Below are 13,848 nucleotides of genomic sequence, written 5' to 3' on the forward strand. Positions count from 1 at the left end.
ATAGTTGGTCGTGGCCAGAATAGTGCATGTTGACACAGTGATAGAATAAGAAGATTCAGGACAGGAGGGCTCTGTCTCCTTTCCACACATCAACTGCCTCCGCATTTTGCTTCATCTTACTCGCATAGATGTGACAACAGCATGTATGTCGGGTATCTTTCTCATTACAGTACATTCTGGTCTGTCACAGAGTTCAATCGTCCCCAGTGCTTGCTCCAGGTACCACAATCATCTTAACAACTTTAAAGCTAAGTACGTAGTTATAAGAACCTGTGAAAAGTTTTAGTTCCTTAAAATTTTAATGGGTAGACTTTTATTTGTTAAAATTGGGAGCCAGTAGGTCTCCTGCAAGGTGAGAAGTTACTATTAAATCGCTAGGTTATGCTGTGATTGCTGTGGTTTTTTTTCCTGTCTGACAAAGCTATAATTAGCATCAGTGCAATAATATTAGACAATTTTTATATTGAAATTCATTAGTCAATGGTTTTTTAACGATAGATAATTTGAAGATAACGAAAGGGTAAATCGGGTTAGCCTAACTTCTTGTTTATGAGACATAGCCATGATCGTAGTTCCCAGTCATGCTTGACTTACGGGCCTTCTTGTTTACTAAAGGCTAGTATTTCCTTTATAGTATTTTATAATCAAACTCAATAGACTTTGCAATATAGAAAGTTCCCCAGTTATCCTCAATATTGGGTGTCTTTTCAAGTGTTAAAGGAAATACATTCATGCGGATTTACTTCCAACGAATATTACTCCGCCGGTAGTGACACCACGTTTTAAAGATTGTTGTGACGCTCTTCTTTTTCCAACAAGAATATGAAAATTACCTTTTTGTGATGTTGAGGTTTTCAGAAAAATTAAAATTGTAGAGATACTGATTTTATACAAATTTGGTATCATAATTCCAATAATGAATGATTTTAACTTGTGTACCAACTAACAGTCTATAACCTTTACCTGGTGCTTGGGAATAGACCAGGTAATCAAAAGTTATAAAATGTATAGAAATACATTGTGTGGGTATCCATTTAGTTTTGTCCTCATTGAGTTTAGAAGCATTTGTGAGTACAATAAATCCTTTAAGGCAATGCTATTGTAGTAATTGTGAATTAATATTTTAATACATTACTACTGTTTTATGGATATGACCCATTGGTCTGTTACTTAACATCATACTATGGACACATACTTGTGACCATGTCAGCCTGTTTTAATTTGAAGTGTTTGCTGCTTATACTGTGATATTGGTTGCAAACACAGGTAGTTTTTAATAAACACTTGTTCCTTTTTCGCTACTGGGCTTCTGTTACACTGGACCCACAGGTTACCTGCACCACAACAATTTGCTTAATCTGCTTTTTGCCTGTGGTAATGGCTCATAATTACCTGCCATGAGCCAGCCCCTGTAGGAATAAAGGATATTTTGGTTGATTGCGAGATGTGAAATATGCACCATGCTCCTGGCAGCAAGCTTAAATGATGAAAGAGCTCATTTTAAGCTGTCTCTATGAGTTCAGTAGGAGTATGGTAGGAGGAGATTACATCATTCTGGTAGAACTCCAGCAGTGCATGCTTCTGTCTGTCTCTGAACAGAATCCATGTTTGGGCCAGTACTCCAAAAGCAGTGGATTCTTGGAACTCCCACTTCAACTCCTCCAGTTGCAACAAAGAGTCTATACCCACTGAAATTTTCCTTCTGAATCTGGAAGATTTAGGGAACAGCCTTCTGCTTTCCATAAGGGAGGTACCTCAGATGAGAGGCTTGCCTTCCATGCAGCAATCAGATGTTGAAGGGGACCCTGATAGGGCCCACCCAACCTCATCTGAAATGTCTGTCCCTTCTAGGGGGTGGTGATTTACCCTGGACTAATATATTGTTGGGCAGTGATGATACAACTGCTTTGGCTCAATCAGTTCATGCAGGCTTCCCTGATATGGAAATTCTGCTTGCTTTACTTTCAGAATTCTGGGAGGAAATCATGAACAGTATCAAGGATGACCTTGTTACTGAACATCAGCACATGACAGATGCTATCCATGATTCCTAGAAGGAATTTAGGTCTGTCCTGGATATGGAATTGGGTGTGGTGTGTAAAACATTTCTCATTCTATATACTAGAGGATAGAGAGGTTGCACAGTCTGCTCAGAGATTGGTTTTCTCACCAAAAGCTTAGGTCATAGGAATAGGGTACTAAAAACCCATGCCCAAAAAGAAGTTGAATTGGTTGCCTAGATCCCCATTGAAATCAGAATGGGTAATAAGAAACAGCCTACTCACTCCCCTCCATTCAGGACAGACCCGACCTCATTAAAGCAAAAATAGATGCTCATAATTAATACTACTGAAATATTAAAATTATATTAAAGTACTTTTGAAATTATATTAAAATGATATATAATCATTTCAGGATGATATTATAAGCATTTCTGAGCTCGTCCCTGTGTCAGCCGGTGAAATATCCATCCAGCACATATTTCTAGGTAAATTCTTTGCTAAATATACCAGAGAAAAAAGCTATCAGGAATGCTGGGGTTACTACCCCCAGATCGATCATCTATAATAAAATAGACGTCGGTATAGGTAAGGGTGAGTGATTGTTGTCACTGCCACAGGACCACACTCTGAAGATATCCCAATGACAAAACCCCGGAATGTGGGGAGCTGATCCAGCGCCCACACTCACCCGCCCGCCAACCGACGACCCCAGCACCATCTGAATTCATTCCATACTAGCACGTGCTTGTTTTACAAAGTGTTTCTTGTGCTGCTCCTTTTTCGGCAAATTTGCATTGAATTCATCATGTCATCGAGTAATTTCACTGTGTCTAAGTTAAGTACCATCTTCTTGTGGGGTTTTTACTACTTGTGAGGCTCTTATAGGCCCGTAAATTAATATTTACAGGGTCATATATCGGACGCTCCCCGGCATTCGCTGCCTCAGCCATGATGACCTTGAAGTACACTCTTGCAGCTGGTTTCTGCAAGGGTTTCTTTCGGTCGCTTACATTTTCATTCAGGTTTTATAATTCCCCTTCAAGAAGTTCCCTTTGGAGACGTTTATCTATGTCAGGCGGGTCCTGGTACCTTGATTAGCGTTATTCCTTACGGAGGCCTCCTCCTCTTATTTTGGTTCTTATAGTTAATTCATAGCGTATACCAGGCTCTCATTCGAGTAGATTCCCTCTCCAGGGTGGTGCTTTCTTTTGTCAGCTTCTGACCTATGGTGTATTGGATGTCATGAATAATTTAGCTTTATTATGATCCAAGCTCAGCGTCAGGTGCAGTCTAATGGCTGCCTACTTCCTGTTCGCCTTGCTCAGTTAGGCTATACGCTTAGCACAAGTTCTTATAATTTTGTATATTTATTCATATTACGGGTACTTATATGTATACTGGTTAATTTTAACGATATTTTATTAGAAATTGGGATCCTAGCCTAACCCTCTCTTTCCAATCGGTGGGTTAGGCCATTCAGGTTAGGTTTCGCATTGTCTTAGCTCCCATCTCTCCCGACTATGTCGCTTGAGCGGGGAGGGGGGTAGGCTGGTCGAGGAGTTCCTGTTTGTTGTTCCATCCGCCTTACCGCTTGTTTTGGGTTTGCTGGAGTATCTGAAACCCCTGTCCCCTCCTCCCTCTGGTGAGGGAGAGAGAGAAGACAAACAATATGGGGAATCTTCTTCAAGCATTGCCCTTCTACCCTATGGGTCGGTCGCTGGTTGGACTACGTTACAGGAATTTCTCTCCCTTTCAACCCTCTCCCTCTTCCTTCTCTCCTCCCCGATTGTCTGGGCTGCGCCTTCATGAGGAGGGTGAGAGTTTGGTGATTACTTTAGATTAATGCTGTTACCCTATCCTTCCCTAGTACTTAGGTGAGTGTCATGAGTCTCCCTACGAATAGGTAGTCGATACGTTTGTTTCGGCGCCCCGCAGGGAGTTACAGTCAGTGTGTGAGGGTATCCCCCGTCCTGTTAAAAACAAAACTCGGTCCCACTTTCCAAGTACTGTACAAACCTCCCCCCCCCCTCCCCTGTCTTGCCAGTGGTATGTCATCTTCTCACGTGCGAGATGTCGGTCTCTCCGATTGTCACCCGGAGGGGGACTGGTCGGGTTCCCAGTCGAGAGTCACCCACCCTCCTGGGCCCCGTCCTAATGTCATCCGCTCGGCTAGTGTTTCGTTGGTTCGCTCTCCGGTGGATCGAGCTGAACTCCGATCACTTTCAGGGTTCAAACACTTGCTCGCCAATTCCGCTCCGCTGTCCCCGGCCCTCCCGTTGCCTCCGGTGCTCTTGGTCTTCCATGGATTGGCTTTAGTCACACCTAGCTCTCTAGCTGCGTAATGACTCATGGTAATGATTTACCCCGCCTTCCCCGCTGTAACCAAGTGTCGGAGGTACGGGATCCCGGAGGGGTCTGCGCTGGAACATGGCGACCTACAGTGTATTGTTATCCTATATTGTTAACCAGTTACTTAGTGCCGTTATAATTTATGCATGATCCTAGATTAAGATCCTACTCCGTTGGTCGGCGTTCCTTAATTTAGTATATATGTTTTGCTCTAGTTTTTTACCCCACCGGAATGCTTCGGTGGACCCGGTATAAACTAAGGCCTGCTGCCGGGCTCCGGCAGTATTTATTCTTAAGTAATTTACTATTAAGAGTTGCATGATCCTAGATTAAGGTCCTGCTCCGCCGAACTATCTCCGGTGCCCCTTGATCTAGTGTGGTCATGTTTTGCTCTAATTTATCGTCCCGCCGGAATGTTCCGGCGGGTCCGGTATAAATTATTTTAACATACTCCAATACCTACTATAGTTTGAAGTCCCTTAAATTAGTAGGTTCATATACTGTTATAGTTACAGACTGTTCGTTGTGAGGAGCCCGGGTGCTCTGCGGTACTGCACCAGCCCTATGGGCATGTCGTCTGTCGATCCCATGCAGGCTGTGCAGTCTGGCTGGATGACCTAATCGTGTGGCACCCGGACGGTTGTGAGGTCTGCTTCGCTCTTTACGAGCGTGTCCAGGACGAGTCGGTAAGCTTATAGTTACTGCCTTTAGTTTTCCTGGTATCCTCACTTGTTCTATTTACGTTATGGGCTTATTATATATCTCTCACCAAGCGCTCGGTCGTTAAGTCCCTCCTCTCTTCCAGGCCAACGAAGTTTCCCAGAGTGACGCCTTGGGTTCTCTTCGAGCCTGGGTGGCTGGGTTCGGAAGAAATGTTCCGTCGGGGAAACCGTATGTTCTTGATGAGAACATCCGGAACTTGCTTTACCCCGGCGCCTGGATCTCAGCGGCTGTCCCTGCGGTAGTCGCTGCTCCTGTTATCGAGCAGATCCGGGTAGAAACTCAGCCTCTCCAGGACGAAAGCCTCTAAGCCGAGGTGTCGGAGGAAGTAGCGGCCATAGATCTCGACCTGGAACCTATGAATACGGAACAGGACCAGGAGGTAGGTGGGGAGGTAAGTGAGGCAGTGGGGGGCGGGTTCCCTTTTTGATTCTCCTTCTTCCACCGCTTCTTTTCAGGGATTTCATAAGTCTTCTCTTTTGAGGGACGGTGCACAATCCACTGTCCCCAAATTGAAGAAGACTTGGAAGGCGAAGGGCTATAAGTCCACGACTTCCCGCAAAGCAACCCCCTTCCCTCCGGGGAAGCCACGGGATGATAGTCCGGTGGCTTCCACAGGCAAGGCCACTCTCTCAGCTAAGAGTGCGAGTTCGAGGGCAGCTAAGGCTAGCCCTCCTCGCCAGCCTGCCTTTGACCGGGAGGCTTTTGCAGGGATGCTCTTGCAAAAATTTTCTACGGAGGTGGATGCTAAGCTGAGTAAGCTTACGAAGAGGCTGCAGAGCCAGGAAGACCATGCTCTCCGGGTTCATGCGCTCCGGTGGGTCCACAGTACATTATCCCGTTCCGGATGCCTCCGCCCTCCCTCCATTCGACAAGGGAAATCCATGGCGTTTTGCCCTTCATGCTCCCCAGCATGAAGATACCCTTACCATCGAGGGTCTAGGCACGCGCAGACTCGAGGAGTTAGAATTCTTTCCTCCTGATCTGCTGCCCCCCCTACCCAGGCTTCACCAGACTGACGGAGGAAGCTTGGGTGAGGTTGGATAAGGTCCCAAAGGAGACAGTAATCTTCCCGGGGGACCAGGCGCAGTCCGTCTTGATGCGCTCCTGTAATGAATGGCAGGCAGAGAACACAAAGTTGACCCCCTTCAAGGGCAACTTCACAATGTTCTCTTTGGGTGATAAGATCCCAACCCCCTGCATGACTAAGGTAGCCCTCGTGACGGCCCAGGCTTGCTCGGAGAGTAAGCCGTTGCCTCAGCTCCGGGAGACTGATCCCACCTCGCTGATCTTCCCCGGAGACGATGAGTTCTGGAAAGATGCCCCAGCCACCTTTACTTCGGGTAAGCTGGACCCGGAGTGTGCATCTAATCTATTCAGTGAACAGCTTCCCAAATTGCCAGAGGCTCTCCTCAAAGCAGAGTTTGAGGCTAGGTGTCGGCTGAGCCGATCACTGAACTCACTGTGCCTGGCGGAAGCAACCTCTGTGACATTCGCGGAGGAGCAACTCTTCCAAGTCCTGACGAAGTCCCTATTGGCGGGATTTCAGGCGGACTTGTTTGACTTTATGGTAGCACGATTGAATTGCCGCAAATTCATCTTCAACGACTCTACCATCAGACATGAGCCTAATAAGCTCATGAAAAGTTCCTTCTGGGGGGCTAACATCTTCCCGGAAGAAGAAGTCAACAATGTCCTGGCAGAGGCAACCAGGGCAAATCAGAGTCTGCGCTCCCGCTGGGGTATCCCCGCCTTTAAGCGGAAGACCCCCGAGTCCGGCGGCCCTCAGAGTAGACCTGGCAAGCGATACAGGAGGCACAGGAGACAACACCAGCAGGCTGTTGTCCAGGCTGTACCTGTCTCAACAGTTTGCCAGCCTTGTACCTCGAAGGCCCAACCCCCAACAGTTCGTGCTGGTGCAGCCAGCTCAACACTCTCTTGCCGCTCCTTCCTTCGTGATGTCTCCGGTATTTAACCCTTCTTATGAGGGCCAGGGGTCGTTTCGGGGTCTTAATAGGAGCGCAAGGGGGACTAGAGCGAGAGCCTCCTTCAGAGGCAAGGCTGCCTCGCGACCCCCCTCCCGGGGAAGAGGAGGCAAGCCTGCTCCCTCCCAGTGAGAACAATCAGGTAGGCGGTAGACTTTATCTGTTCAGGGACCGGTGGACCTTCAGTCCATGGGCCCACAGTATAGTCTCCAAAGGTTTGGGCTGGAGCTGGATCAAAGGACCTCCCCCCTTTGACCAGATTTCATCAACCGTCTTCCAAAGCTCTGCGGGACTTTGTGACGGAATTACTCCTAAAGAGGGCCATAAAGAAAGTGAGACACTTGAAATTTCAAGGCAGGCTGTTCAGTGTTCCCTAGAAAAACTCCAGTCAACAAAGAGTAATCCTGGATCTGTCGCGTCTCAATCTTTATATACAATGCAACAAATTTCGCATGCTTACAATCGCGCAGGTACGGACTCTACTTCCTCGTGGAGCCATCACCACCTCTATAGATCTTTCAGACGCATATTATTACATCCCGATTGCGCGGAACTTCTCTCCCTTCCTAGGTTTCAGACTGGGGAAACAGGCCTACTCATTCCGGGTCATGCCATTCGGGCTCAACATAGCACCCAGAATCTTTACGAAGCTGGCGGAAACGGTAGTACAACAGTTACGGTCCCGGGGGATATCGCTAGCCGCATACCTAGACGATTGGATAATTTGGGCATCCAACGTTGAGGAGTGCCGGAGAGCTACAGCCATAGTGATCAAGTTTCTGGAATCCTTAGGCTTTCAGATAAACAGGGCGAAGTCCCGCCTAACTCCGGAGGCTCGATTTCAGTGGCTAGGCATCCAGTGGGACCTAGTTTCACACAAACTGTCTATTCCACCAGCCAAACGAAGGGAGATAGCCAAAGCCACCAGGCAATTCCTCAAAAACAGGAAAGCCTCTCGCAGAACGCAAGAAAGAATCTTGGGTTCCCTTCAATTCGCATCTGTAACAGACCTGCTTCTAAAAACAAAGCTGAAAGACATAAGCAGAGTGTGGCGAAGACGAGCCAATATCAAACTCAGGGACAAAGTGTCATTAGTTCCTCAAGTGCTAAGGAAAAGACTCCGCCGTGGTCCACAGTCAAGGGTCTCTCAAAGTCAGTTCCCCTTCAATTCCCCCTCCAGCTTTAATAATCCACACAGACGCCGTTAAGCGGCTGGGAGGATACTCGCCAAAAAGAAAAAGTACAGGGTACATGGTCACAATGTTCCGTCAGTTCCATATAAACATTTTAGGCGATGGCAGTATTTCTAACCCTGAAAAAACTTCGCCCGCCAACCAGGTTCATATCAGGCTGGTGTTGGACAGCGCGGTAGTAGTACATTGCATAAACAGAGGGGTTCCAAATCAAGCCGGATAAACCAAGTGATGATAGCCACCTTCTCACTAGCAGAGAAACATGGCTGGCACCTGTCAGCTACCCATCTAGCAGGGGTCCGGAATGTTATTGCAGACTCCCTGTCCAGAACAACTCCGCTGGAGTCAGAATGGTCCCTGGACAAGGCTTCTTTTGAATGGATCCGCCGTCAGGTTCCGGGCCTTCAGGTGGACTTGTTTGCCACGGAGAGCAATCACAAACTCCCTTGTTATGTTGCTCCCAACCTGGACCCTCAAGCTCACGCCACAGATGCAATGTCCATAGACTGGAACAATTGGCAGAAAATATATCTCTTTCCGCCAATAAACCTACTGATGCCGGTGTTGCACAAGCTCAGGTCATTCGAAGGCCAAGTGGCCTTGGTAGCTCCCAACTGGCCAAAGAGCAATTGGTTCCCTGTTCTTCTGGAGTTCAAGTTACGATGTCATCAAATACCCAAGCCACAGCTGACTCAAATAGTGCAAACAAGGACTGTCAGCTTCCTCAAAAATTCTGAATGCCCTGGCTTTATGGACTTTATGAAATTCGCCACTCAGAGAGGGGCGGATATTGATCCCATTAATACTCTGTTTCTTGAATCAGATAAAAGAGATTCTACCCTCAGACAGTATGACTCAGCAGTTAAAAAGTTGGCATCCTTTTTAAAGGAATCTGAAGCCCAAACCATGACCACCAATTTGGCAATATCATTCTTCAGGTCACTGTTTGAAAAGGGTCTGGCTCCGGCCACCATAACCACAGCAAAATCAGCTTTGAAAAAGGTGTTTTTGCATGGCTTTAAGATTGATTTAACAGATTCATACTTTTCATCCATTCCTAGAGCATGCGCCCGTTTGTGACCAGTGACCTGTCCACATACGGTTTCCTGGTTCCTTAATGATGTTCTAAAATTAGCCTCAGAAATTAATAATGATCAATGTTCTTATTTAAATCTGTTAAGGAAGACCTTGTTCTTAATTAGTCTAGCTTCAGGGGCCAGAATTTCAGAACTGTCTGCTCTCTAGAGCTTCAGGGCCAGAATTTCAGAACTGTCTGTCAATCACGTAGATTTCCTTCCGTCAGGAGAAGTTCTGCTTTCCCCAGATCAAAGATTCCTAGCAAAAAACGAAGACCCTCAGGATAGGTGGTCCCCCTGGAAGGTTGTCCCTCTTCCACAAGACCTGTCCTTATGCCCAGTCACTACCCTGAGGGCCTACTTACAAAGAACTTCTCAGTGTTTGTCTGGTCCTCTTTTTATCAGGGAAAAGGTGGAACACTTTCTTTAAAGGCTATAAGACAACAAATCCTGTACTTTTTAAGCAAGCTAACCCAGATTCAGTCCCTAAGGTTCATGATATCCAGCGGTGGCTACCTCTACTAATTATTTTCATAATATGAATTTCGCTGAGCTGAAGAAGTACACTGGGTTGGAAATCTCCATCAGTGTTTAAATGCCACTATCTGAAATCACTGGAAGCTCTGAAATTCCCTGCGGTGGCTGTAGGGAGCATTATCCCTCCACCTTAAATTAACCTTTAATCCCTATCCTTTCCCCCCCGCCCGCCTCTCATTTATTTGCCCTGCCATTTTCTCCTGGACCAGACATGCCTCACAGCCTGGCTCCTAATATTATAATGTACAATCTTCCGGTGTTAGTTTTAAGTGTGTGATATGTTATACTCACTGTGATTTAGTTTTAAGGCCGGAGGTACCCTTATAAGTTTTGTCATTTATTTAGTGTCAGTACCTCGCCACTTTAGTATTAATGATGTATATAGTTGATTTTCATGACCTTTATTATAGTATAATTTATATCCCTAGTCATAACTCAGTTGTTCGGCTATACCTATAGTATTTAACTATATTTTGGGGATAATTAAAATTATTTTTAATAATGGTGTTTTTATACATGATCACCTAAATGTTTGTCACTTTTAGACTTTCACCAAGACTTGGTATGATTCTCTGTTATGATTTCACCGGCTGACACAGGGACGAGCTCAGAAAAGGGATTTTGACAAAGGAAAAATCTATTTCTGAGGAGGCCCTGTGTCATCCAATGACCCCAGGATCTAGGTTTCCCTCCCGAGTAGGCATACCAAGCTTGTGGGGGGGTGCTAGCCTGGAATGAGTTCAGATGGCGCTGAGGTCGTCGGTTGGCGGGCGGGTGAGTGTGGGCGCTTGATCAGCTCCCCACATTCCAGGGTTTTGTCATTGGGATATCTTCAGAGTGCGGTCCTGTGGCAGTGACAACAATCACTCACCCTTACCTATACCGACGTCTATTTTATTATAGATGATCGATCTGGGGGTAGTAACCACAGCATTCCTGATAGCTTTTTTTCTGGTATATTTAGCAAAGAATTTACCTAGAAATATGTGCTGGATGGATATTTCATCAGGTGACACAGGGCCTCCCTCAGAAATAGATTTTTCCTTTATCAAAATCCCTTTTTAGAGGCACATTTTTTGATAAAATAATGATTTACGGTATGTACTAATTTTCAGATATTAAGTTTAATAATAAGATTAAATAATAACATTACATAAAAATAATAATTCTCTCTCTCTCTCTCTCTCTCTCTCTCTCTCTCTCTCTCTCTCTCTCTCTCTCTCTCTCTCTCTCTCTCTCTCTCTCTCTCATTTAGATGAGAGAATTTTTCTGACATGTAATATGTATGTATGTTTCTTTTGTATGATAAATAAATTATTTCCCTAATAAGTACTCATTTTCAAATATTAAGATTAATAATAATAATAATATACAGTAAATATTTTCCATACACTTGTGTCGTAAATTTTTTAACATTTTAAACAGTTAGTGATTCCCAGTCTTTTTATTCTCAACTTGAGAAAGGAGGGCGAAGGGTAAATGTCAATTTACTTGACAGTTTGGCATATTGGCTGGAGGGAAAGGAGTATTGCCCTCAGAAGTTCAAGGATTTCATTCTTTTGATATTGTGAGGAGTTTCTCCTCTCTCTCTCTCTCTCTCTCTCTCTCTCTCTCTCTCTCTCTCTCTCTCTCTCTCTCTCTCTCTCTCTCTCTCTCTCTCTCAGGAAAGATACTGTTTGTGTGTGTTCATAGTGTTTTAAAAATGTGTAGTAAAGATATTACATCTTTGGAAGACAAAAAACAAACATATAAGAATAAATTTTTTTGTTGTCAGAGAAATTAGAGATAAAACTCTCTCTCTCTCTCTCTCTCTCTCTCTCTCTCTCTCTCTCTCTCTCTCTCTCTCTCTCTCTCTCTCTCTCTCTCTCTCTCTCTCTCTCTCTCTCTTGCCCCAGCCAGCCTTGTTGAATATTAGTCGAAGTAGTAACTCTCTTTCTCTCTGCTTTGGCTGGAAGGCTTAGAAGTACGTATGTATATATTTTTAAGGTTACTAATGTTTACGATGATTTTGAAATTATATTAATAATATATAATTTCAAAGATTAATACTGTACAGTAATAGGACAATAATTTAAGGTATTTTTGATGTAGGATGATACTTTAAGTATACATTTGGTATTTGAACCTTCAAGATAGGCAGTTAGAAGCATTTTTAGAGGGGGGGTTAGCAAGTATTCACGGATTTTAACTATTCACTACCGGGTCTGAAACTCATCCCTCACGAATAGGGGGGTTTACTGTATTCAGCTGTCTACGGACTGTGGGCGTAACATCCATCGACCAAGCCACACTGAAAATATCGCTTCTCGTCCAATCAGCGAAGTTAGCAATGTCTGGGTCAGGTCAGTACTTAGGTAGGTGACCTCCTGGAGCACTGGATTCTGTTGAGACATAGGAGTAAAGAGAAGACTCTTTTGCATCCATATTTAGAAACATTAGAACTAGTCAGTACTGTACTTGGATAAGTGACCTCCTAGAAACTTCAGATGCTGTTGCACCTAGGAGACATCTTTCGCATCCAGGATTCAAATCTTGGGCTTGCAATTTCCCGCTGTTTTACCTGATTCATCAGGAGATCAACAATACCTCTAAACTAAATTCCCACAACTTGTTTTTGATTCCTACTCAGTCAAGAAGTAGTGTCTAGGAGCTCCATTTTTTTTTTTTTTTTTAACTTGTGGTTACACTCCTTCTGTGAGGAGTGGGAGTTGTAAGCAGTAGCTGCTGCTGCTGCAATTACCAATTGATCCACAACCCGAGGAGAAAATATTATGTGGATCTTAAGACAGTTTCAGGAGTCTCAGTGTCCGAATAGGCACTACTTTGATAGCAATGACACCCAAGTAGTGCCATGGTTACACTATCCTCTTCCAGAGATTTTTCATTCTTCAGAACATAGACCAGGGTGACAGGCTCCTACACATCCTTTCTTGGAACTTAGGCTCAGTTCTTTTTAGACTTTCAAGAGTCTAAAGATCCAAGTTAGACACTCCTCAGTGTGATAGCAACGACACCATGGTAGTGCCATGGTCAACAAAAGGTCTAGTGTCCTTTCATCTACTCTACTCAGTGCAAGTACATGAGCAAACAGAAGAATATTCAGTGCAGGCCAACCAGACATTCCAAGCAAGATGGATGTAGTTACAACAATTATTCAATGAAGTCAGGAGATAAGGAAAGTTGATCTTGGCACCCTGACTTCTGGAAATTCGTTCAACCTCTGAAGAAGCTTGATCATAGTCCTTCTTTTCTCGACTTACTGAAGTTGGCGCTGTTCTGTTCTGTCTTCTCACACCTTTGAATAAAGTAAGACATCTTTGCTACCCTTTTACATCTGGAAGCTTATGCCTTTCGTCATTCTACACGTTTCGAAGGTGATCAGTGAGATGGATCATTCCACTTCTATGCTCCTGTGGTGCCAATGACAGTATGACGTCTGTATTGCCTCCGTAAAGACTAGACTTTCAACCCACTGCCAACAGCTCATTCGTTAGCTTCAAGTTGGCCAAGAAACGGTGTCCAAATAGTCATCTCTCTGACAGTGAGATGATCAAACGAGCATACCCCGCAACTTCCTGGTGAACAATACAGGTAGTATGTTTTGGGCCAGATCTTTCGAGGCCAGAGGCATCGGTCTGCCCATTGTATTCAGGAAGAACCTGTAGGTCGAGTACTAGGATGTAATGTGATCGTGCAGATCACATTCATCTCCTTTTACCTTGGGACATTGCCCATAGGTCCTTGGACTCCTTTTCCTTGGATCCTGCGGTGGATGCTCAACAAGTTATGTAGTTCACCCAGCTCTTGAGGGACAGGTTGCATCTTGCCTAAGGTGTGCAGCTGCAAGGAGATGGTGTGGGTGGGACTAGTCTCCTCCCTTTCTCCTGTCTTCCTTCCTCTTCTAGTGAGCAGAGGAACAGTGAACGAGCCATCACATGCTGGACTGGCGTGCATGCAGGTGATCTAGATAACTGAGTATCCTATC

General features: G+C 44.9%; 1 protein-coding gene across 6 annotated transcripts in view; it reads left to right on the top strand.

Annotated features, from left to right (window-relative positions):
- LOC136842568 (gastric triacylglycerol lipase-like) overlaps positions 1-13,848 on the top strand; it is a 141,450-nt gene that overhangs the window by 81,970 nt on the left and 45,632 nt on the right. The gene's annotated exons all lie outside the window — the stretch shown is intronic.

The sequence above is a fragment of the Macrobrachium rosenbergii genome, chromosome 10 (assembly GCF_040412425.1).
Source record: "Macrobrachium rosenbergii isolate ZJJX-2024 chromosome 10, ASM4041242v1, whole genome shotgun sequence".
NCBI classification, from domain to species: domain Eukaryota; kingdom Metazoa; phylum Arthropoda; class Malacostraca; order Decapoda; family Palaemonidae; genus Macrobrachium; species Macrobrachium rosenbergii.